Source organism: Schistocerca americana, chromosome 1, assembly GCF_021461395.2.
Source record: "Schistocerca americana isolate TAMUIC-IGC-003095 chromosome 1, iqSchAmer2.1, whole genome shotgun sequence".
Lineage (NCBI taxonomy): Eukaryota > Metazoa > Arthropoda > Insecta > Orthoptera > Acrididae > Schistocerca > Schistocerca americana.
The window spans coordinates 473,840,618-473,868,159 of record NC_060119.1 but is presented as its reverse complement, the minus strand read 5'-3'; the positions used below and the strand labels follow the sequence as shown (position 1 = coordinate 473,868,159).

At 44.1% G+C, this 27,542-nt stretch overlaps 1 protein-coding gene across 2 annotated transcripts in view; it reads right to left on the bottom strand.

The window, feature by feature from the left end:
* LOC124603740 (inositol-trisphosphate 3-kinase homolog) overlaps nucleotides 1–27,542 on the bottom strand; it is a 483,015-nt gene that overhangs the window by 124,586 nt on the left and 330,887 nt on the right. The window lies entirely within an intron of this gene.

Below are 27,542 nucleotides of genomic sequence, written 5' to 3'. Positions count from 1 at the left end.
TTGAGGGACACTACCGTGAACGGTACTCTGCAGTTGATGCTCTTCGGGGACATGGAGACCTGGAAAGGGGACCTCTCAACAAATGTGCCATCTTCTTATACTCAGCGAATTCACTGTCGAGGCAAAGTGTCGTCAACATGAGACAGAGTGAATGCTATTTCAGGACAAAAGCACAGTGAGTTATCTGTACCATGGCGTATCTCCTCTGAGCACTGCGGCGGGATGAAGCTACCCGTACCAAATTCCGAACTACTGGGCAGTGATCGTGACATATTGATTTCTTGCCCAGCGAGACGTGACAGCCCGTGTGAAGTGCTCGTAAAGCACAAATTTCAGAATGCGATTTTTAAATTAGTGTATTTTATACTCAGTCAGGAAGACAATTTCTAGTCTAACATTAACGTTGTCCTTTATATTAGCTAATAATGTGACAAAACTTATTAAAAAATTTTGCTATATCAAGCTCTCTCCATAAATTATTAAAGACGAACTTTTAGTGTGGGCTCAGACTAGACAGCTCATCAAGTTACTTCATAAATGTCTGATTTAATATTTTAATTCTCGTAAGTATTTCATGAAGGAAGCTACACCACCATCTGCTGTGGAGAAAACATAAGTTGCTACTTGCTTCGAGTTATACATGCGAACCTCTTTTGGCACTGGTCAAATATTCTGATGCATTATACATATATTTAGCTTAATATTAAGCGAAAAAGGCAAGTGTTGGTGTTGTTATTACACGTCATTAAACATTTTTCTTTTCGCGACACTTCTGTATTTTCGTTGTATAAGGGGGGAAATACATTTCTTGTAAGACCTGCCAAGTTATTCTTAAAATGCTCATATCGCAAGTCCGACAAAAACTTTCTTCCTGCATAGATAAAAACAATAGCCTACAGACAAGTATGTTTTCATCCATAAATAAATGTGGATAAAAACAACAGCCTTCAGACAAGGTGAATATATTTTTCGTCTGTGCACCAAGGATTCTTTCAGCAGGTTTACAATGTGAGCATGTTATGAATAACTTAGGAAGGTCTTACAGCAGTGGTAGTCAACCTGGACCCTGCCGCCCATTAGTGGACGGCCCAGCTTTCGTGGTGGTCGGTAGCCGATAGGAACGTTAAAAAGATTTTCATTAGGTTTTCGTAAATTTTGACATAAAGTATTAGGGAAGTAATTATATGGTTTAACTTGTTGTAACTCTGCCTTACTGGTTTTATAAAGTAAAGTCACTTCACTACTTTTAAAATCATGTGTAGTACTGGTGAGCGATTAGAAAATTTTACTAATAACAGAGATACAGATTTTGCCGGTAGGTGAAAAAGGGAGGCTACTCCTGTCTTACAAGAAGCACCTTTTGTAACGAAAGTACGAATGTATGCAGATAACAAAATTTATGCATGACAAGTAATAACAACACTGATGCTTGCCTCTTTATCTTAATAGGGTGTACACAAAATCCGGGAACACTTTCAATTATTTATGGCACAAGAACCAAACACTGTACAGAATCATACATGTCATTCTCAAGAGAAACCCTGAAAGCTTTTTTTCATGTATACCGCCACAGCGTAGTTTGGTAATTTGCCAACAGTCACCGCTAGTCGCAAACAGAAGGTGACAGCTGTTTCATGAAATGGCCTCCCCGATCACCAGATCTCACTCCGTGTGACTTTTTTCTCTGGGGACACATTTAAGATCCGGTGTACGTACCGCCTCTACCACGCGATGTAGCACAGCTCCGGGAGAGAATACGGGAAGCGACTGCCACAGTCGACGATGCCATGCTGGGACGGGTATGGCAAGAATTCGATTATAGTATTGACGTCTACCGGGTCACTCATGGTTCGCATATAGAATGCTTGTAAAAAAAAAATCTTCCAGAGTTTCTCTTCAAAATGCAATATGTATGACATCTGCACAATGTTTAGTTCTTGTGCAATAAATAATTGCAAGTGTTCTTGGACTTTATGTACGCCATCCATAAAGGTAACTGTATGTAGCTGGTCAAAGAGCAATATGCTAATAATGTTTCTGACTGCAGGTATTTCCCGTTCAGTGGTACTCTATTTCTGCATCACCTTCCATGTGCAATACCTCTTCAAGCTGTTCTTCAATGCTCTTGTTTCACATTAATTTTTATTGTCGTGGTTAATTTAAATAGTTATGTTTTATCATATTTACATCCACTCCTGATGAGCGTGAGCGCGCCACACGCACACGCACACACGCACACACACACACACACACACACACACACACACACACACACACACACACACACACAGCCGGGCGGAGTGGCCGAGCGGTTCTAGGCGCTTCAGTCTGGAACCGCGCGATCGCTGCGGTCGCAGGTTCGAATCCTGCCTCGGGCATGAATGTGTGTGATGTCCTTAGGTTAGTTAGGTTTAAGTAGTTCTAAGTGACTGATGACCTCAGATGTTAAGTCCCACAGTGCTCAGAGCCATTTGAACCATTTTTGAACACCCCCCCCCCCCCCGCCCACCCACACACACGGCTTTTTTCGAGGTTTAGGGCTAATGTTTTCTAGTTAGTTCCCTTTATGTTCATTTAAAACTTAAACATTTTTAATTACATTACCACTGCACTGTCAAAGATGACACTTGCTATGTGTTTGTATCTCACTCTCGATGGGTAACATCTTTTTCAGTGTTGTTCACCAGTATTATACTCTGATGACGAAAGACAGAGTTCAATGATGTCCTTGCCAACCGAAAACCAGCCAGCGAAATAAATTAACACTTCAGAACATCTACAAAATTGTGCTCCTCATTTATAATTATGAAGCTGATCCACCAAATAGCAGTGGAATGACCAGTTAACTACCCAATAACGTCTCTGAATCAGACAACTTTGTTCTTAAAATGTATATCAATTCTGAGTTGCTTGACTGTTCGTTCAAGGTACTTAACAGTTCCTTTCTAGACTTAAAGTATTATTGTCCTCCAGTCCAAATGAGCTCCAGTAGTAAGCCTTCGCCACCCCTGGTATACTGAAACACTTGCTGCGAGGTGCCTTCCGCAGCAAAGTGAACAGCGCAAAATAATAGCGGAGGGATAACTGCGGAGTGATGTGTGGCAGCGTTTTTATGGCGCACGTCGTAACAGCAGCAGCAGTTGCGGGCGCGGCAGAGGAACGAGCAGGCGGAGAGTAGGCCGCCAGCGCGGCAGCTGCCTGCCAGATATGCAGATAACTCCAGTAGTGGGACTTCGCTGGCCGCTGTGAATTTCCAGCTGTCTCCGCCAACAGTTGGGCGGAAAGCTGTGTGAAGGCACAGCAGAACATCACGTTGTCCAAAGAGTTAATAACGGCGCAATCTGTTCACACGCTGGCCATTATATGACAGAAAAAAAACCGTGGCGAATTCTTCAAGGACTAAGGTTCGATGTACACGAGCGATTTGTTGTCGTGAGCTCGCAGCGTCATTTTATCACGTCTTTTAGAGGGACACACGAATCGTTGGTGTCATACATTCTACGGCAGTGAAGCTATGAACTAGCAGCGGGTGCGCGACAGTAGAACTGTGCTCCCAAACCACTGCTGCTTCGCAGCGATCGTTGTGGGATAATCAGGTAGTCTACGCATGTCCGCACCCCCTAGCAACAGCTGGCGTCAGCGTGCCTGCCATGAATGCCGCCGTCTAAATACATTGAAATACACTATTGGCCATTAAAATTGCTACACCAAGAAGAAATGCAGATGATAAACGGGTATTCATTGGACAAATGTATTATACTAGAACTGACATGTGATTACATTTTCACGCAATTTGGGTGCATAAATCCTGAGAAATCAGTACCCAGAACAACCACCTCTGACCATAATAACGGCCTAGGCATTGAGTCAAACACAGCTTGGATGGCGTGTACAGGTACAGCTGCCCATGCAGCTTCAACACGATACCACAGTTCATAAACAGTAGTGACTGGCGCATTGTGACGAGCCAGTTGCTCGGCCACCATTGACCAGACGTTTTCAGTTGGTGAGAGATCTGGAGAATGTGCTGGCGCGGGCAGCAGTCGAACATTTTCTGTATCCAGACAGGCCCGTACAGGACCAGCAACATGCGGCCGTGCATTATCCTTCTAAAATGCAGTGTTTCGCAGGGATCGAATGAAGAGTACAGCCATGGGTCGTAACACATCTTAAATGTAACCTCCACTGTTCAAAGTGCCGTCAATGCGAACAAGAGGTGACTGAGACATGTAACCAATGGCACCCCATACCATCACGCCGGGTGATACGCCAGTATGGCGATGACGAATACACCCTTCCAATGTGCGTTCACCGCGATGTCGCCAAACACGGATGCGACCACCATGATGCTGTAAACAGAACCTGGATTCATCCGAAAAAAATGACGTTTTGCCATTCGTGCACCCAGGTTTGTCGTTGAGTACACCATCGCAAGCGCTCCCGTCTGTGATGCAGCGTCAAGGGTAACCGCAGCCACGGTCTCCGAGCTGATAGCCCATGCTGCTGCAAACGTCGTCGGACTGTTCGTACAGATGGTTGTTGTCTTGCAAACGTCCCCATCTGTTGACTCAGGGATCGAGACGTGGCTGCACGATCTGTTACAGCAATGCGAATAAGATGCCGGTCATCTCGACTGCTAGTTATACGAGGCCGTTGAGCTCCAGCACGGCGTTCCGTATTACCCTCCTGAAGCCACCGATTCCATATTCTGCTAACAGTCATCGGATATCGACCAACGCGAGCAGCAATGTCGTGATAGATAAACCGCAATCGCGATTGGCTACAATCCGACCTTTATCAAAGTCGGAAACGTGATGGTACGCATTTCTCCTCCTTACACGAGGCATCACAACAACGTTTCACCAGGCAACGCCGGTCAACTGCTGTTTGTGTATGCGAAATCGGATGGAGCATTTCCTCATATCAGCACGTTGTAGGTGTCGCCACCGGCGCCAACCTCGTGTGAATGCTCTGAAAAGTTAATCATTTGCATATCACAGCATCTTCTTCCTGTCGATTAAATTTCCGCGTCTGTAGCACGTCATCTTCGTGGTGTAGCCATTTTAATGGCCAGTAGTGTATGAGACACGCCTCGCAAGGAAAACCATGATAAGAGCTTCGCATGGTAACAAGTGTGTGGTAAGTTTTTCGAAGGATCTGAGAACGAAACTTCACTTTAGTCTACTCTTAGCACTAAATGCGCCACGAACACTCCTTTCAGCAGCTGCAAACTAACCAGTGTGTGTGTGACCGAAACCCTCTGTAACTTCTATAAATGTATCCATAAATGAAATTATGAGACCCTGCCTGATTTCTTTCGACTACGTCCATAATCGCTTTCCAACACACTACTGCTACGCGATAATCGCTGCGATGTCGCCTTCTGTCTACTGAAATGTTTTATGACGCTGCGAGCACGAGCGGCTGTTATTCGCTTGCACGCATAAAGCTTAAGAGCTGAGTAACGTCGCCGCCTTGATGCGGCATTTTCGACCAGTATTCCATTCGTCATCCTCTGGAGAAGATGTCGTTAGAAGATGACGAATGGAACACTCGTCGAAAACGTCGCACCTGATCCCAAGACGGATTCGTCAGTATATTTCTTTGTGGAAGTGTACTTTCCTGAATAGATAAACAATTGACCGCCTGAACTTTTCACTTATCGAATTGGTATGATAATCATAGCTTTCACTACCGTATTTGCGGTATTACTGAGCTTTTTTGAGTCGTTAAAGCCTCTGATGATGTCTCTAGGATTGGAAGACGAAACGTTAGGTACAGTATTACGCCTTGAGACTCGTCCTAATGCCCGTAATATAATTCCTAAATTCTCTCTCTCTCTCTCTCTCTCTCTCTCTCTCTCTCTCTCTCTCTCTCTCTCTACGTTTGTATCACAATTAATAGCGAAATCACACACGGCTATAAGCATACGATAATACACTGATGAGCCAAAACATTATGACCATTGTCCACCAGACGCTGGATGGCGCCTGGTGGCATCGCGAGCACGTGACACGGTAACAAAAGTATGTAAGCGGAGCAGACACGGACGGGAGATCAACCTAGCGAAGATATGGGCTGCAAATGGGGAAATCCATTGAGGGAACAGACTTTGAAAAAGGGCATTTTAAGCAGAGCCTGTGAAAGCGCATCTCGAAAACGGCGAAGCTGATCTAATGTTCAAGTGATACTTTCGTGAGCATCTACGGAAAGTGGTAGATGGACAGTGAAACTATCACTAGGCGCTAAATGGTAGGACGTCCACATCTCTTCACACAACGCGAAATTCGGAGGCTTGTCTGCTCTGTAAAGTAGGATAGGTGTGATTTGTGGCATCCCTGTCGAAAGAACTCAATGCTGGTGCACGCACAAATATTTCGGAACACACTGTTGTACACTGTCGAACGTGGAGCTCGGCAGCAGGCCAACCCTACGTGTTTACATGTTGACCCGACGACATCGTCAATTACAATTTCAGTGGGCACTAGACGATCGGGATTCCATCGTCGATCAATGGAAAAGTGTCGACTCTTCCGGTGAATCATATTTTTGCTACACGAGGTCGATGGTCGTCTCTACAACCGCCGTCATCGAGGTGAGAACGGCGGCTCGATCGAGCAGCGCGCCTCGAACGCAGGCTGATGGGAGCAGTATTATGCTATGTGAGACATTCTCCTGCGCTTGCGTGGGACTTGTGGTAGTAATCGAATAGACGCTGACAGCTGCGAAGCACCTGCATCCCTTCATGCTTGATGTCTTCCTCGACGGCGTTGTCATCTTTCAGAAGTATAACTGTCCGTGTCTCGGAGCCAGAATCGTGCTACAGTGGTTCGAGGAGCATTATAGTGAACTCACACTGATGTCTCGGCGACCAAATTCGCTTGATGTAAATCCCGTGGAGCCCATCTGGATCGCTATCGGGCGCCACCACCGCGTACGCAAATCAGCGGCCCGTTATTTAAGCGAATTACATGACCTGTGCATGGACATCTAATCTCACATACCTAGACAAACCCACTAACAAACTGTCGCGTCCCTGATACATAGGATCAGTGATGCATTTCGTTACCAAAACGGACAAACAAACCATTAAGCAGGTGGTCATAATGTTTTGGCTCATTAATGTAGAAGCAAAACTGTTCTCGTAAAGATGAGCACGGAAAAAAAAGGTTCAAATGGCTCGAAGCACTACGGGACTTGACATCTGAGATCATCACTCCCCTAGACTTAGAACAATTTAACTTACCTAACCTAAAGACATCACACACATCCATGCCCGAGTGAGGATTCGAACCTGCGACCGTAGCAGCAGCGCGATTCCGGACTCAGGCGCCTAGATCCGCTCGACCCCAGCGGCCGGCTAAGAGCCTCCTGACTTCAGTATGGAGTGCTATCCTAGTTAGTACGAATATATTTGAAATGTAAACTTCCCGATTACATCTCTATCTACTAGGGCTCAAATTTCACCCATGGCCCATGGCACGGAAATGTGTTACATGTATGATGTGGCACCGGCGGATTTTGCTGCTGTCGATAAGACGGTCCAATATAATCCGAGATGGATATCTACACCTTGGTCTCCATGGTCACCTCACCTCGACTTTACGAATTTTTCCGACTGTGGTCATCTAAAGAGTAAAGTATACAGTACTCCCTTTCATACGGTTGAAGAAAAAGGGTAGCGAATGTTCCAGTCTTCTCAAGATTTACGAGATGGTCCAACGATGTTTGACAAACTTCGTAACTTACGGCAGAGATGGGTGACTTCGTTGTTGTACTGGTCTTCAGTCGGAAGGCTGGTTGAATGCAATCCTACTCTGTCCTGTACAAATCTCCGCATAAATACTGCAGCCTACACCCATTTCAACCTGCTTACTGTATTCAAGCCTTAACCTCCCCCTACAATTTTACCTCCTTCCCGCCACACACACACACACACACACACACACACACTTCCCTACATTGTCATACTGAGGATTCCTTGTTGCCTCAGGATATGTCCTACCAACCGACCCCTTATTTTAGTCAAGTTGTGCCATAAATTTCTTTTTTCTCTAATTTAATTCAGTACCTCTTCATTAGCTATTCGACGTATCCACCTAATCTTCAGTATTCTTCTACAATACCAATTTCACAAGTTTCTATTCTCTTCGCCTCTGAATTACTTATCGACCACGTTTCACGAAACTTCAGTTCAGGCAAATACCTTCAGAAATTGCTTTCGAAATCTTAAACTGATATTAGATGTTAACAAAATTCTCTTTTTCAGAAATGCTTTTCATGCTGTTGTCAGTCTGAATTTTGTACCCTCTTTACTTCGGCCATCATCAGTTTTTTACTACCCAAATAGCAAAACTCATCGACTACTTTGAGAGTGTCTTTTCCTAATTTATTTCCTTCAGAATCGCCTAATTTACCACTACATTCTATTAGCCTTGTTTCCATTTTGTTGTTGTTTTCATTTTATAAGCTCTCCAAGAAAATATCAATTCCTTTAACTGCTCTTCCAAGTCCTTTTGAGTCTCTTAAAGAATTAGAACGGCATTGGCAAATTTAAAACTTTTTTTTCTGCCTTAACTTTAATTTCCTTACCAATTTTCTCCTTTATTTCCTTCACAGCTTGCTCTATGTACGGACTGAACATCATCTCGAATGGGCTACAACCCTGTCAACTATGGCTCGTTTCATGTCCTTCGACTGTTGTAACTCCAATCTTGTTTCTGTACAAGTTGTAAACAACCTTTCTCCCCTTGCTACCTTCAAAAGTATAAAGGGTGTAGTCCAATCAACAATTTCAAAAGTTTTCTCTCAATCTACAAATGCTGTAATTTGTATTTATTCAACCTGTCATTTATGATAAGTCCTTGGGTCAGTATTGCCTTACATGTTCCTACACTCCTCCGGAAACCAAACTTATTTTCCTCGAGGTTGGCTTCCACCAGTTATTTCGTTCTTCTGTAAATAATTCGTGTCAATATTTTGCATACATGACTAATTAAATTGAGGATACGGTATTATTCACATCGGTCAGCACCTTCCTTCATCGAGATTGGAATTTTTACATTCTTCTTGAAATATGAGGATATTTCCCGTGTGTCATACATTTCGCACCCTAGGTGAATAATTCTGTCACGGACAAGCAATTATGTCTCCCCAGGATCTCAATAATTCTAAGGGAATGTCGTCTATTCCAGGTGTCTCGTTTCCATTTAGATCTTTCAGTGCTCTGTCAAATTATTCTTATCTTTCATCTCATCTTCACTTATTTCCTCTTCTATTTCCATACTGTCCTCAAGTTTGTTTTCCAGTACACAGGTCCTCTATGTATTCCTTCCACCTTATAGCTTTCCATTCCTTGCTTAGTATTGACTTTTCATGTGAGCTCTTCATATTTATAGAGCTGCTTTTCTTTTCTCCGAAGGTCTCTCCAATTTTGTTATAGCCGTCATTTCTTTTTCCCCTGGTTATGCACTCTTCTGCAGCCTTGCCTTTGTCATATAGCCATTCCTACTATTTTACTGTTGTATACAAATGCGAGGTACACATGCAGAACACCTCATGTAACAGGTACGACAGTAAGCAAACTGTAACGTACTGAAGGTTGTTAAGGTAGGTCATGGGTGAAATCTGAGCACATCTTGATGGAAACTTGATAAAAAAGTTTACATTTCAAATATAATTGTATGGATCGTTTCCGGGTTCTTACATACAGGAACATATTTGCTGCTTCTACAACGTACGAGGGTAAATCAATTATTATCCGCAAAGTAGTTATAAAATTTTATTGCAATCAAATAGAAAACTTACAAGAACATCATTTTTCGACATAGTCTCCTTGCGTTTCAACGCACTTGGTCCATCGTTGCACAAGCTTCCTGATGCCCTCATAAAGAAAGGTTCTCAGTTGAACTGCGAGCCAGGAATGCACAGCTTCTTTCACTGCTTCGTCCGAGGCAAATCGACGGCCTCTTAATGCCTGTTGAGTGGACCAAACAAGCGATAGTCAGAAGAGGCAAGACTGGGACTATATGGAGGATGATTCAGTACTTCAAATTTGAGTTTCTGGAGCGCTTCAGCAGTGTGGACAGCAGGATGCGGATGGGCATTGTCGTGCAACCACACAGCATCTTTTAACAGCAATCTTCGGCGTTTGCTTCGAATTGCAGTCTTTAGCCTGGCAGTAAGTATATCACTGTAACATACACTGTTTATTGTTGTGCCCCTTTCCCCATAATGTCACAGTACTGGACCTTGTGCGTCCCAGAAAACCGTAAGCATCAGTTTTCTGCAGACGGTTGGGTCTTGAACATTTTCTTGCACGGCGAATTTGGATATTTCCATTCCATACTCTGCCGTTTACTGTCCGGCTCGTAATGATGGATCCATGTTTCGTCACCAATAATGATCCTGTTTAAGAAGTTGTCCCCTTCGTTACCATACCGATCCAAATGTTTTTTTTTTTTTTTGCAGATGTCCAAACGCGTTTGTTTATGCAACTGTGTGAGTTGTTTTGGGACCCATCTTGCACAAACTTCATGAAACCCAACTCTGTTGTGGATGATTTCGTAGGCAGAACCGTGACTAATTTTCAGACGATGTGCCACTTCGTCAATAGTTAATCGTCTGTCTAAGAGAATCATTTCACGTGAACGCTCAATGGTTTCTTCATTTGTGGCGGTAAATGGTCGTCCGGCTCCTTCACCGTGCGTAACACTTGTGCGACCATTTCGGAATTTTTCAATCCACTCGTAGACACTCCCTTTGTGGCAAAACACTGTTCTCGTACTGTACCGAAAGTCTTCGATGAATTTCGGCCCCTGATACGCCTTCCGACCACAGGAAACAGATCACTGAATGGCTCTTCTTTGCTGCAAATACACAAAAAAAAAAAAAAAAAATATTTATAGTGCAATTTTATCTGCGCGATGGGCAGGTTAGGTATCAAAGATGGCGTCGTCTGTTCCGAGCAGTACGTACCAGCAATTTCAAACGCCACATAAAGGAAGTTCAGGGTCGTATGATTTCTCTGATGCATTCTTGTTGCTAAACTTCACCAGGAGAAAGGTAACCTTTGTTTTACAAGTCTGTTCAAAATCGATGAATATATATCAAGATTTCATCTTTCGGTAAATATCTGTAGCTTAAGTCGCTGGTCGAGTAGCGAATTTAGCTGACCATCGGAATTAGAACAGAAATTCGTGTCTAACACCAGAGCTCTGGGACATATTCAAAGCCTGTTTCTTTCGATGCCACGGCGTCTTCACAGGCTCTTCTAGCAGCACGTGTGGACTACCTCAAACTGTTTTTGGGAGTGCACTACTGTTTTACGGCGCCGTACAGCCAATGATGTGGGTTAAATTCACTTCAATTCCAATAATTACTTATACGGTTTTTAAAAATTTCACGAGCGGAACTGTACATGTGAGTTTAACTTTTTGAAAGTTTGGTGCACCATCTCGGCAGGCGCTCCAATTAAAATAATGTTTATTTAGTAGTTATAAAAGCAATCTTTTGTTAGAGTTTTTGATTATCAGAAAACAAAAACTTACGTACACACAACTGTGAACAACGGCTCACTTTGTTTCAATCCATTGACGACCGGCGGTATGCCAAAATATTACTGCGGGCGAACTACCATGTACGCTCCGTCGAAGGTTCCCACCTAGTCGACACGTTACAGACAAAAAGGTTAATACGTAACGGTATGATGAATCAAAAGTAAAAATAACCACTAACTGAAATTACTGCGGCTAAAATATGTCTATTTGTGGAACAACGTATCGTGTAGTGACATCCGTGCTGCTGAACTTGTTCCTCGTTACGTAAGTGATACCGCCATAATCTCTGACAACGTGTCAACCATCGCGATGCAAAACTGTTTGCAACACACGACAGCCACAGTTTAAAATATCGGCATCATTAAAACTGATAGTATACGAGTTTTATGAACCCAAGAATCAGAAGGAAGTTCTCGTCAAGGACGATCTCCCAAAAGGGAAATCTTGCTTCTGGTAAAATTATTTAAAGCAAGATATGTATATAGCTCGCATGTTACGTCACCTACAAAAGGAATGTACAGCGCGTTTCCCTGAAGCGCGATAAAAAGAAACAAGTTCCCATAGCATACGTAGTACTACATTACTAGGTGGATTAAGCAGCGTTGTAAAGCTAATCCAGAATGAATTAGGATCTTCGGAGTTGCTGAAAACTGAAATATAGAACGTTTAGTTTCACTTTGAAATAATTAATTGACTTCATGAAACGTTGTCTATACAGCTTTAAGAAACAGATGTGTAGAAGAGCTGAGATACTATAAACGTATATGCTGAGGTAGACGTGAAGAAAATAAAGGGAAGCAACAGAATACGAAAACTGTGAAACTCTGGTAACGATGGTTCCGCTCTGCTTGAAAGCAATAAATCTCTGTTGCGCCAAAGATAAACAAAGGAAGACAAAAGCAATGACGAGAAAACCATAAGAGAAAAATTTCTGACTTTTATGAGGTTGCATATTTTCGTCTTAGCAGTCATATGTAGAATGTTCTGGAAATAGTTGATGTAATTTGAAGCTTTCGCGTTCAGTTAATGTATATGAAGGACAAAACTTAGTGCGAACAGTTACAAATTTTTCATGCGCATTCCGTGTGTGGCTAAAGTGCCAGACTACAGATTCGAACATCCAAGGTTCAATCCTCTGTCGTAATATTTTCTTCATTACACTTATAGCTTCTGTAACCTCTGGCAATGATTTGTAAGTGTGAAAAATGCCAATCGCACCTAGGTTGGGAGTCACCTTAAACTGAAGTTAGTTCAAATATCAGAGCAAGGAAAGGCCTTACCGTCTCCAATAGGACAAATCCTAGTAATGCACTGCGATGCTTAAGCGAGTCTTCGGATAGCAGGTGACAGTTTTACGTTATACTACAGTTGGTGCCTGTAATTAATGCTGAGAAGGCGGTCTTAGCTGACAGGTTTAATGCTTTTCGTTAACACTTAGTAGGCGATCATTTTACCCCATTTACGGGCTGTTGTATTGTTTCATTGCGCTTTAGTAAGGTTTTTGTTTTCTGTAGATTTTTGTATTTTTATCTTCGTGTTCTCGTGGATAACCACTTGACGCCGGACTGCATTACTGGAATTTAAATAAAGCACGCACGATGACGACAATGTTGTCATTAAAAAAATTACGATTACGTAAAAGACAAACAAATCTAGTTATCGTGAATTTATTGTCCTCTTTAAAGGAAATTTTCCCTTTAATTATTTAACGTTTCATAAACAATTTGTGATGTAGATAACAGCAGATGATGTCTCAACATGTTCGCAGGGATCAAGAGACAGGTAGATGGCAGAAAACGTTTGCCCACATCATGTCCAACACAAAAGCGACTACTTCAGTAACAGTTCGTTTTGATACTTGACAACTACTTAAATATCTGACACATTTGATGTCCTTTCATAACGTCTTTTGCTATCACGGGGCTGGTCCCTTATGTTTCTTATACTGAATCAGTTAAGGCTGATACACAGTTAAATACAGCAGCAACTGTGGAGCAGACTAATTGAGACAGTCGCAGAAGCTTACTCCTGCTGAAACAACTTAGTGCAATTCAGCAATCTATGCCGACATTCCGCGTAAACTAGTTGCGTTATTTACAAATTAGTCCTGCATGTGTGACGCTTTCCTGCACCAATGTACCCATGCTCGTTATTAACTAAGGGCGATTTTCAATACATACCCATGCCGCGTGTTATTCGATCAAGACTGTTAAAATTAATCAGACTCTGAAAAAAGCAACTGCTACTCACACTTTGTTGGTATCTCTCTTCGTTTTTTACCAGTAAACCACCTATTCTGTAAAGAAGCGTATTCCTTTGTATAAAACAGCTTTACACTTCTGATCGTTTTACGATTAAGTTAAAGTGTTAAGCATTGACATTTAGGATGTAAGCGAGAAAAAGTTTGGAATGATTGAAATTATGTTTAAAGTTGGTTGGAAGTCACTAAGTGCTTTCATTATCAAACACTGGATGAATATAGTCTGGCTAATTTGCCCTTTTAAACGACAGCTAGCTGTTCACGCATCTTAATGTTTATTACGTCACATCTTCTGAACTACGTGCCGTACGATTATTAATTTTGTAGGTGCTCTTAGAGGTACTAGTGGTATACGTGGATACGGTCTCCAACATGTGTTGCGAATGGAGTTAGTAGCAAAGACGTAATAAATTAAAACGTCATGCCTGATACTGAAGTCTGAGTGCACGAACAGCGAAACTATAGTAAGTCATAAACGTTTTCCTTCCGTTTTTCGTGGGTGGTGTCAGCGAGAAAAAGTTTCATAAAGGTTTGAAATTATGTGTAAAATTTTTTGCAAATCACTAAGAGCTCTCACTCTCAAATACTGGATGAATATAGTCTGGGTATTTGCGCGCCGTGAGTTACATTGCCTCAAGACATACAGGCCTACACAATTTCTAACTATAATGCGAATCTTGCTGCGCTAAACCTTCAACGATAGATTACAACTTTTGATGAGTTGATTGACAGCATTTCAAATTTTTAAATTTGGTCGGTAATTATATGACGTACTGAAAATAAAATTTTTCTTACCCCTGGAAGCCGTCAGATAGGCAACCAACAACTGTGCTTCATTAAGTATAAAGGATGAACCGGATTAGGCGTTTAGTAATATCTTACAGATTAACGCTATAGGTGTCGAGGTGAAAGACGTCATCAAGCAGTTACGGCAAAACAAAAAGATATATATTAAAGACGTTATGGTTCCTCAGTGATGTGATTGCCTTGGCTTGTACTAGCTTGGGATAAAACAGAGGAACAACAGGGCAGAGCATGTTACCTCGAGCTTGTATCAGTAACACCCCCAACTCCATTGTCCATAAGATATATGTTTTCTTGTTTTGTTTGACGTGCTCCCCATTTCGGACACTGGGCATCCGCAACTGTTGTCATCAGTTGAAAAAGAAATTCAAGGTGCGTTAAATCGTACATATTTACACAACCTGTTTTGGCCGTTGGTCATTATCTAATGATCAATACTTATCAGAAAAGGTGTTGTATTGTGAGTCGAAGAGAGCTCAGAAAATACTATACGTATTTATTTTGTCATAGTTGTCAAATGACTTTTCTCACTTCGAAACATATAGTATTAACAAAACTTTTGTCAAGATACTAACAAATCATGACTGGGAAGAAATTTCTTCTGAAGCCAAGATCGCTAAATATCATTTATTTCACGATGATCGGTTTCGACAGAAGCTTGCTGTAATCACCGGACTTTCGGAAATTTCATTGTGATTGACATGTATGCACTTTAAATTCCCGAAGATCAGATGATAACAGCAACTTGTCATCGTGAAATAAATAATATTTAGTGATCTTGGTTCCCGTAGAAATTTCTTTCCAACAAATCTACAGATCGTTTGCTTCAAACAAACATGTATAACCTATGTAAATCATGACTGGTAGTGACTAGTGCGAAACAGGTTTATTAACAACTTGCTGTTAGCCGCGCCTGCACTTACGTATCAGTAATTCTGTTACGATGAGTGACGGTGAGAGAGTACGCTACTGTACGTGCAATAACATCAGCTGCCCTCACGTGTCTGCTTGCTTGGGTAAGCATAGCTCATGATGTGCTCCCCGCTCCCAACCATGCGTACAGGGGGGCATGGGCAGGAGTGTACATCTATGCATCGTGCTACTGAAGTAACGTGGAACACGGCATTAAATACAATGAAGACTGTATAAGCATTGTATTCATTACTTTGGTTCGTATCACGTAGCACATATCAACCAATAAAAGCATTTTCACAAATATAATGTTCAAAAGTCAAAAGGTAAATATTTTTCCCTAACTCGCGTAATATTATCCAAAATCACTAAGTACACTGTACGACACTCTTTCTGATGTAGCATATGTTCTTCCTCAGGGTTCAAGCTATCTCCTTACCAGATTTCATCGAATTGGTTCACTGTGTTAGAAATGCGTGAAGCGGAAGTTTTTCACGCATCTCTTTGTTTATGACGTCGTATATCCTGAAGTATTTGTCGTACAATTATATGCATGTTAAGTCAGTGGTGTATGTGAACATTGTCTGCAAAATGTATAATAAATACACTCCTGGAAATTGAAATAAGAACACCGTGAATTCATTGTCCCAGGAAAGGGAAACTTTATTGACACATTCCTGGGGTCCGATACATCACATGATCACACTGACAGAACCACAGGCACATAGACACAGGCAACAGAGCATGCACAATGTCGGCACTAGTACAGTGTATATCCACCTTTCGCAGCAATGCAGGCTGCTATTCTCCCATGGAGACGATCGTAGAGATGCTGGATGTAGTCCTGTGGAACGGCTTGCCATGCCATTTCCACCTGGCGCCTCAGTTGGACCAGCGTTCGTGCTGGACGTGCAGACCGCGTGAGACGACGCTTCATCCAGTCCCAAACATGCTCAATGGGGGACAGACCCGGAGATCTTGCTGGCCAGGGTAGTTGACTTACACCTTCTAGAGCACGTTGGGTGGCACGGGATACATGCGGACGTGCATTGTCCTGTTGGAACAGCAAGTTCCCTTGCCGGTCTAGGAATGGTAGAACGATGGGTTCGATGACGGTTTGGATGTACCGTGCACTATTCAGTGTCCCCTCGACGATCACCAGTGGTGTACGGCCAGTGTAGGAGATCGCTCCCCACGCCATGATGCCGGGTGTTGGCCCTGTGTGCCTCGGTCGTATGCAGTCCTGATTGTGGCGCTCACCTGCACGGTGCCAAACACGCATACGACCATCATTGGCACCAAGGCAGAAGCGACTCTCATCGCTGAAGACGACACGTCTCCATTCGTCCCTCCATTCACGCCTGTCGCGACACCACTGGAGGCGGGCTGCACGAGGTTGGGGCGTGAGCGGAAGACGGCCTAACGGTGTGCGGGACCGTAGCCCAGCTTCATGGAGACGGTTGCGAATGGTCCTCGCCGATACCCCAGGAGCAACAGTGTCCCTAATTTGCTGGGAAGTGGCGGTGCGGTCCCCTACGGCACTGCGTAGGATCCTACGGTCTTGGCGTGCATCCGTGCGTCGCTGCGGTCCGGTCCCTGGTCGACGGGCACGTGCACCTTCCGCCGACCACTGGCGACAACATCGATGTACTGTGGAGACCTCACGCCCCACGTGTTGAGCAATTCGGCGGTACGTCCACCCGGCCTCCCGCATGCCCACTTTACGCCCTCGCTCAAAGTCCGTCAACTGCACATACGGTTCACGTCCACGCTGTCGCGGCATGCTACCAGTGTTAAAGACTGCGATGGAGCTCCGTATGCCACGGCAAACTGGCTGACACTGACGGCGGCGGTGCACAAATGCTGCGCAGCTAGCGCCATTCGACGGCCAACACCGCGGTTCCTGGTGTGTCTACTGTGCCGTGCGTGTGATCATTGCTTGTACAGCCCTCTCGCAGTGTCCGGAGCAAGTATGGTGGGTCTGACACACCGGTGTCAATGTGTTCTTTTTTCCATTTCCAGGAGTGTATAATTAGTGGTAAGAAGATAATAAATTGAAACGTCGTGTCGAAAATTGGTCTAGCATTTTGTAGATTAGCTCGTTCAAAGACACAGACCGACAGACACAACGGTTTTACAGATTTATTATTAGCACAGATAACCCTTGCTTCTGTAACTATTATTACTGCTTTATCTCCCGAAGACGCGCGGGATTAGCCGAGCGGTCTTAGGCGCTGCAGTAGTGGACTGTGTGGCTGATCCCGGTGGAGGTTCGAGTCCTCCCTCGGGCATGGGTGTGTGTGTTTGTCCTTAGGGTAATTTAGGTTAAGTAGCAAGATTAGGGACCGATGACCTTAGCAGTTAGGTCCCATAAGATTTCACACACATTTGAACATTTATCTCCCGAAATGAGTAACACGTTCCAAGTAATGTGGCATGGAGATGTGTGTTTCTCCTCCAGCTGTGGGCGATCGCTCGCCCGGAACGCGGAACCCAGTGGCGGAGAAACTGTCACATGTGAACTATCGTACAGTTTCTTTGTGACGCTCGCAATCCTGACCTGACGCAAGAATCCGGCAAAACCACGCATTTCGCATAGACATATAGGCAGGACATTGTGCTGCATTCCGCGTACTTTGGTCGCGTCATCCGATAGGAAGCGCTTCCACGAAGAATACGCGCGCAGACATGCTGAATGCCGCATATGGCAGCCACAAAGCACGGTGCAACGTAGGAATAACAGTTTATACCAGTGTGGCCGGCGTCGCGCACCGCTGGAACCAAATTTAAACAACGATCACAGCCGAGACCGCAGTCGAAGTTACTGGAGTCTGGCGCCCGCTACTGCTATGCTATCGCTAAACAGAGCTTTTGACGGTTTCTGGTGAGGAAGCAGCAGCAATGGTCAGTATTCCACGGGAACTGCGACTGTATGTTGCCTCCGCTGGTCATCTAAAATGGAGCAAAACTTGTTTTGTATCTGCGTTACGGCAGTTCTCCGCCGGCCGGAGTAACAAACCTGAGTTAATATTCGGCCGGACAAGTAGGCAGATAAAACTTATTATTGAAAGGAAGGTGAATCTTTGGCTTGCATGTGGCGCAATAAACTTCCAAAGTTACATTTAACAATTATTTTGTTCTGTGCCAGATTAAATCTAGTCTCCAGTATAGTTTTAGCTTGGTATCTTAGTTACCCTTACAGTAGGACTTGCTACGAATGGATACCTGGAATGGCTCACGAGGGGAACGTTGCGGAAGTTTCAGAGGCACAATCAGTGTGCCGATCGGCCACGAACGCAATTCCTCGAAGGAACCCAGCATTGTCACTGCCTTATGCGGCAATCAGCATGTCTGCGCGCCTTTTCTTCGTGGAGATGCTTCCTATCGGAATGAGTTGCTTTTTTTAAAAAAATCTGAAACCTATTTCTCAATACTCTCTTCACCATAGAAAATCGCTACGTACAGTCACGTGTTCAGTAGTGATAAATGTAAACCTGCAATCTCAGTGCAGTGCAACAGAGCGTACTCTGTCTCCGATCGTGAACGTCACAATGGGGGCTGTGTCAGCTGTTCAGTCCATCTACACGCCTGACAGCGCGCGCACTATCACTTAATGCCACGCGTTGTCGGCACGGGAAGTTGCTCCCCAAACTGGGGTACACTACAGCGACGTCATTCAAACATACGTATGCTATCGTCACACACAAAACACTGAACATCTGCCTCGCGGTGGTCGCCTATAGTCAACAACATCAGCTACAACAGCTGCTACAAATTACTGATTGCAGGTACCCCTAGGAAAATATAACGGAACTGCGCGCTGTCTTTCTGGGGCGGCCGTGGTGGCCGAGCGGTTCTGGGCGCTACAGTCTGGAACCGCGCGACCGCTACGGTCGCAGGTTCGAATCCTTCCTCGGGCATGGATGTGTGTGATGTCCTCAGGTTAGTTAGGTTTAAGTAGTTCTAAGTTCTAGGGGACTGATGACCTCAGAAGTTAAGTCCCATAGCGCTCAGAGCCATACGAACCATTTGTCTTTCTGGAGGCAACAGGAAGATCTGTGTGGACCTATACAGTCTCCACACCATCGATTTGATCTCCAGGCGTTCATTACGAAAAACTATACAAACTTCCCAGCACAATGGTATGCAAAGAAGGTGAGCACTGAACCTGGTCGGCATGGAACCTGGATCAATGGTATCCGGCTCTCTTCAGGACCAAGTGCAGGATATGTCTGACGCCTGATAATCGTCATGGAAGAGTATGAGCAGGTACCAACGCACGTCATGGATTCAGTCCCACGTGTTCAGCAGGGAAGTATGCAAGTAGCGTTAAAGGCCAGTTTCATTTATCGATGTCTGACGTCTCTCATTGGATAGGGGTGGGGGTGAATTTGAGGCTGTGTAGTCTTGGGTCAGGATACTCAGTCCCTTGTCCCTCCTCAAGGTCGACGTTTCGGCGATACAGTCGTCTTCAAATACTATTATACACGAACACATCAAGCGTATCTCGTTAAGGAAGACGTAAGAAGAATGAACCAAATGGAATAGCCGGCGGTACCTCCTGACGTGAACTTATAAATGGCCAATTTTGGGACTAGTTGAAACTTTCGTCTCGACAACATTGTCAAAAGCATGTCGGGTACGATTCAAGCGTGTTACAATGCGCAACTGGCCGCGGTGGCCGTGCGGTTCTAGACACTTCAGTCCGGAACCGCGAGACTGCTACGGTCACAAGTTCGAATCCTGCCTCGGGCATGGATGTGCGTGATGTCCTGAGGTTAGTTAGGTTTAAGTAGTTCTAAGTTCTAGGGAACTGATGACCTCAGATGTTAAGTCCCATAGTGATCAGAGCTATTTGAACCATTTTTTTTACAATGCGCAGAATACAGCACCATAATTTTGAACTATACCCAGAGGCATATTTTGATTTTTCAGATGTGTACGTTAGAACAGACAGCCTTGATTTTGGTTATTGTTTCGTTTTTAATTCGCAGTAAAGATATATTTTTAATTTCACATTGTTTTTCTGCTGTCTGCTCAGTTCTGTCATTTCTCTCCATTCGCTTCTTTTTCCTCCTTTCTCGCTTCTGCATTTCTCTTGTCTCTTCCCCCTTTCTCTTCTCTTCTTCCATTTCTCCTCACACTTCTGTTTTTTTTTCTTCCTCTCTGCTCTTTCCAACTTCTCTCTTTCCCTCTTCTCCACGTCAGTCATCTCTTCTCTTTCTCGATTCTCTTTTCTCTCCTCTCTCGTCTGCTTCCCTGGAATCTGTTGCGCTGTACTTCCGCCTGACGAAGTGCGCAGCTCCTGTGTCTAATCAGCAGAACGGCGTCCTAAGAAGGAGCTCACAAGCTCGGTAACTAGGTGCCACCCCGCACCCAAGAAGAGTTATTCAGTGTTCTAACATTGCAGAAGATGCCCCGCAGCGCTTCTGAAAGTCGGAGTTGGCACATTACAGCGCCGACAGAGCTTTTGAAGCAAGTGACAAGACAGGAGAGCCAGAGCAAATGATGCCATGACTCCCCGATGATTACGCCCGGCAGCTTCTGCCTGTTATGACTGTCACCAGGATTGCTGCCGTCTGAGAAACACTAGCCAGCACAGTTCATATAATACCATCTAATTTAGACTATCGCCATCAGTCTGCTCAGTTATGTAGTCGATGCCAGACGAGTAGTAGTCTACATCCGTCTGCTGCACGAGATTAACCAGTAAGCTGCAGGCAGGTCGGAGCTGAGTCAGAATGCTGTCGACTTTGCGTCTGCGCAATTTCCTGGTGGGCCGTGGGTTCGAGTGTGGGCCACCTAGCCTCCCAACCACCAACGCCCGTGCGGGCACACTGTCTGTTCGTCACCCTGGGCAGGTATACGCTCAGTTCCTGCCCGTCGCCCAGTGCGGGCACTCACGCCGTCGTCGTCAGCGATACCAGAGTCCGCGGCTTGATCCCGCCTGCCCCAGGGTGATTGTGATGTGGCCGCTTTCCGCTACCAACCGGTGTACTCCTCGCCGCCGCTTTCCGTCAGCGTTTCCGCTGCCATGCTGAGAGCAACACCTTGCCTTCGGCCGCAATCACCCGCGGCTACACGCCACACTCCATTCTTATGTCTACCTGTTGCTAATGACACCTGCAAGCTTCGCCGACTGTGGCCATCAACGTCACGCATGCCGTTGACCGCTGCTCCAGCTCCGACGCCAACAATGTAATTGTCAAGGAACAGAAGACCTACTCAATTACACTTCTAAATGTTTCAACGATGGGCCATCGTCCAACAATTACCATCACACCACTGTGAACTGCATAGCACCCTGACACGTCACAGCTAGTTTCACCAGTCACCGTAGAGATCCTACACCCCGATCACTACAAATGTTAAGACCCTCACGATCGCAGATATGCATTTAGTATAAAACTTTTTTTGAATAATTACGCCGAAATCTATTTGCTGCTTGCGGACGTGTCGGGCAGTTTCATCCAGAAATGTTATACCATTTATGTGTTAATTTTTTGGTAAATATAAATGGAAATGTCGTGTGGCTAGGGCCTCCCGTCGGGTAGACCGTTCGCCTGGTAAAATTTATTATATAACAATTCTGATGGCAAATATTAGCTGTAATTTAGACACAGGATGTGACGAGGACATTGGCACCGAAGTTAAATGAAGCATATCAATACACTTGCTTATAACAGGCGAAGCACGGTCTTTCGTCCTGTACTGGCCGTTGATCTGGCGTATCGAGATGTGAGAACAATCCGTGAACAAGCATCCAGCCCATAAAGGCTGTTGCCTGAAGGTGTTAGCGTCTTCCCACAGGACCTGTGACGTCTAAAACGCTAACTCCAATGAGACATAGGCACCAAACAAAAGGAAAACGAAATATAATCGTATACATATGTTGTCTTTTTTGTTTTTAGGCCTCATTTATAAAGCAGTCGCAGTTATACAAGAAATATACGTTATACATGGTACCGTTCTTTACGACTATCATAAAAGTATTACTTGGTTTAGATGTGTTTTCCTCCATTTCAAAGCATCTTCAGTTATCAGATTTTTTGCTTTCTACTTCATTCCTAATGTTTTTCACACACAGGTTCTCGATTTTTACAGCACTGCTCTCCACTGACACTGGGTATGTGTATGTTTTCATAATGTATACGTACACTTACACCTACACGTAGTGTAATTGGAGTTAAACAATATAAAAACGTAAATACCGGTGGTTACTACTCGTATTAAAGTGTAGCTACTCATAAGGGTCCAATGTGGACTGCAGTTACCGTATGGCAGCGAAACCTCGTAGATATCCTAATGCGTTAATGCGGAAGCGACTTATGCTGCAAAAAATTATTTCCAGCTTTGGCTAACAGGTGCAGATCTGGCGCTGTGAATGCAAGACAGATGTATAGAAATGGGTCCGTATGTAATGGGTTGGCCCGCATCTCGTGGTCGTGCGGTAGCGTTCTCGCTTCCCACGCCCCGGTTCCCGGGTTCGATTCCCGGCGGGGTCAGGGATTTTCTCTGCCTCGTGATGGCTGGGTGTTGTGTGCTGTCCTTAGGTTAGTTAGGTTTAAGTAGTTCTAAGTTCTAGGGGACTGATGACCATAGATGTTAAGTCCCATAGTGCTCAGAGCCATTTGAACCATTTTCATTTGTAATGGCTTAGGAACAGGACGCGGGCAGAAAAGGTCAAAGAAGTGAGAAAGGCAAATGTTTATTTTATTATTAACCACCGCTTACACATATTGTTCAGTATGAGCATTTGAGAGTCGACGAGACGCTGTACAGTGCTAGATTTGTACCTGGTGGCCAAAACTGGAACTAATTTTTTCCAGTGTAACTCTGTTCCGCATTAAGGAATTAGCATACACGCCAAATTTCATAGTCATATGATAATTACAGCCCGCTCCGTGAGTGGTTGCTCTTGAATTATGACCATCCGGTATGTCCAGCGTCACTGAAGTGTAATCTTCTAAAAATTGAGCACCTGTGTGTGAAAGTACTTCAGCAATGAAATAGAAAACAAAAATCTGACCATGAGGATGCTTTGAAATAAGGTGAAAAGGCATAGTCTAAATAAAACTTTATTACAGCAACAAAAGACGGTGCATAACCTATATGATAATAGCATATGCTTGTGACTTGAATCTTTCAGCTAATATGGACATAATAATAATGCCAAATGCAATGATAGCGTCACATAACCAGGAGAGTCTTACAGATGGTATTTCACTCTGCAGAGATGCAATCGTTCTTCTCTCTACTTCCCAGAAGCGATTGAGATCAACCCGTAAGTCGATGTCATCTTATAAGGAGTGATATGCCCTCCTCTCTGAAGATGTTTGACGCAACCGTCGATAGCTATACAGAACGGCCTGGTGCACACGCAAGCCGGCTCCTTCTCCGAAGACGCAGCCTTATTTAGGCGGCACGAAATTCTCCTAGCGAAGCAGGCCTGTTACAAACCAGCGCACCTCTTGCACCGTTCGTCAGTGGCAGGTGCTCTTTCTGGGTCGACAGCAAAGGCGGGGCGTAACAGGTACACAGCACACTATCAGCAACACATAGTAAAGTGAATGTTCCTGTGCGACATAAAAACCATCAGATTTATCCACAATGCTTCAACTTACCACGACTAGTGTGATTTTTACTTACACTGTGCATTTCTTCAAACACGGCTATCAGACCTCCCAGATGAACACTTCCATCATCAGAGCATTACTTTGAGATGAAACCCCCGATGAAACTCATCTGTCACTGCTATCCGCTTAATGCCTGCTCAGATATCGACGGTCAACCAATAGCAATTGCGCAACTTATAGACATCACGACATGCCTACATCAGAATGTCGGAAAGAGATTCGAACACCGATCCAGAAAGAGAAAACAGTTCAAGCTGAAACTCGGAATATCTGCTGGCCTGTATGCAGCGCTGGATGATTCAGTCAGTAGTTTCGTAAGGTTGAAATTTTCACACGTCCAACAATTACCATGAGGAACATATTATCAATATTATCAAATGGTGTATTACAATTGCTCTTTTATTTCCATATTTCAGGAGGAGGTAGTATGCAGCAAAATAAGAAAGTCCTGTAAACATACTGTAAGAGGTAAGAGCTCTAGTCCATTTTCGCTACTGTGAAACACATTTCTTCTGCTGAACGAATGCTCATAGTTCTTTAGGTTTCCATTTTAAAGCCTATAAACAATAGGCAATTTTTCTCTTGTTTTGGTCCATACTGCCTCCTCCAAAAACATGAGCTTGCGGTAGAAGAGAGTTGTTTCACAGTATCGAAGATGAAAAAGTGGTCACACATATCTGTCACATCCTTACATATGACCATTTCCCCTGGGAAACCCTGTATACTAACGATGACAATGATAATCCGTCGTTGTCCATTCAAAGGAGCCGTCACGGCTTTTCCATGGAATGATTTACGGGAACACGAAATTCCTACACCCTGGAGGGTCCGTAATGGAGATGGTCCATAGTGGAGACGTTGTTCGTCTCGTGGCATTTCAGTGAAGACTTACAAGAAGCGTACAGCTTTATGACAAATGTTCTTATTTTTAACCGCCCACTGGTGCAGGTTACCATCTACAGTGGAGTCCTGATTCAATAATTAGCCAAATTTGGCGTCACTGAGGGCTCTTCAGGAAATTGTGCATCACAAGGACAAACGGTTTTTTAAATTAACAATTAATGACACTGAAATGTTTCTTTCATGTTAAATCATTGACACAGTTCGAAATCAACGAATCGACTAGGCAGAGAATCGGAATTTCCAGGCTATCTAGACTCCAGGGAGGAACACAACAGAAAATGGTGCGCCGGCCGTTGGTGGCCGAGCGGTTCTAGGCGCTTCAGTCTGGAACCGCGCGACAGCTACGGTCGCAGGTTCGAATCCTGCCTCGGGCATGGATGTGTGTGATGTCCTTAGGTTAGTTAGGTTTAAGTAGTTCTAAGTTCTAGGGGGCTCATGACCTGAGATGTTAAGACCCATAGTGCTCAGAGCCATTTCAACCATTTTTGAAAATGTCGCAGATATGGGGTCACAGTTGCTACACACACTTCTGGCCACCTTATACCTCACAAATTCCAGCTATTGACTTCAGTAATCTCACAAAATGTCAATCGTCTGATATATAAGATGTAAATAATCAGGTTATCTGAGTGATCACATTAGTGCTGTCCTAAAACCGAAAAGTAGAGCACAGCAAGAAATACTGGAATAAAAGAATCAGAAAATCGGTGTTCAGAATAGACAGAACCTAAAACAGTGCAACTGCTTTAAGCCTAAGGTACGCAATCTAAATACGAAAAATTGTATGACGTTACCGCGCAGTTAACTAATCCGAATAAGATGAAATGTATCGGTCCAGAAATAATTTTATTATATTGCTACACGTATTACACAATACATACAACAAAAATGAATAAAGTCCGCAATGAGCATCATATTATTTTTAAAGTCCTTTCGAGATAAATCTTCTTCGCAACCGGCTTATTTAGCCATGTGAGGAATTATGCCTCAGCCTGGAAGTACCTATCACGTTAATATAAAATGCAAGTTCTTTGCGAGTGACCGCACGTGGGGGATACATGAAATAAACAGCATGCGACCAAAAAACTGAAACAATGTGAGCAAGTCGCTGGCAATCAAAATAAGAAACAAGCGGAGAAAAAGCAGCTTCTTTGTCGAGTTTCTAGAAATGGAGCCAGGGAACGTCAAGGGAATAAGATGGGAATTATGATTTGGTAAACAATCTCCCGAAGCAAATGAAGAATATGGGGAAATCTGTTAGTTGTGCAATGGTTAACTTAAGATAACGAGAAGACTCTGAGAAACGATTAAGTGTTTCTGTCAAACGTAGGCGTTTGTTCTGTTATCAATAACAGCCAATTTGTTTCCATCGCTGATCAGTGAAAATGTGATTGTCTGAAGAATTCGTCATCTTATGATAAGAGAGACGTTGGCATCACAATTCTTGAGTGGCTGATTAAAAAGTTTGGCTGTGGTTCGGCGATATCGAATACGCGGTGTGAATACTCGTCCACTCACCAGCTGAATGCGAGAGACCTACTGAGTAGCGTGTGAGTCTCCTTTCCACCTTGTCCGCCACCGCGCTGTAGCGCGTCGGTTCATGGATTCCACGACATACAGAGAGTGCAGGGGAGTCTTCCTGACCCACGATCTCTCAACCGCGACCTGCCACACACGGAGATTGGCAGACACAGTGTCCAAAGGGCGCACATACGCTCAAAAGACATCTCAGAAGTGCTCAATTGGACTGAGGACAGCTAACCTTGGGGAGGTCATACAAATACCCTGAAACGTCCGTACTACTGGTCGCGACAAGAAAACTCTGCTGTCAGAGGGACGATGGGACAGTGAGAGTAAAGTGCCATATGCGCTTACGCTACCCGAGTAGGCAAGTCCTAAAGGCAAGCATCAGCCGCTTCGCTGATGAAAAGCTCCCGCGTTTACAGCCAGGTGGCAGTATTAAAATACCGCGATATTTCTAAGAATATCTACTTATTATCACCTGGCGAAAAAAGAATCGCCCAAACATGGTGATTATAGCATTTCTGTGGTATCGTTTCCTACACACTATTGTCTTTTGTGGGCTAAAATTAGCTGTTCCCCGACGATGGCACCAGTAAGCCGAAAACCGGTTCGAAATAAACAAATGAGTATAACAAAAACGAATTTGTTTTCTAATCTTAAATATAAAATTGTTCTACCAAGAAGTGACGAAAGAATCTAGAAATAATATTTTATTGACATACGACCGGTTTAATCCACCGTGATGGCCGCGCTGGCCAGCATGCCGCTTTCGCTCGGCGGGTTAGCGATGAATGCCGCCAGTGCGCGGGCCAGCCGGGATGTGGTTTTCAGGCACTTTTCCACACAGGTCAATGTGAATTCCGGACTGGGATCCATGTCCCACCTCAGTCACCAGTCACACGATTCGCAAGGATGTCGAAAACGTTCACACATTTGCACACGGGA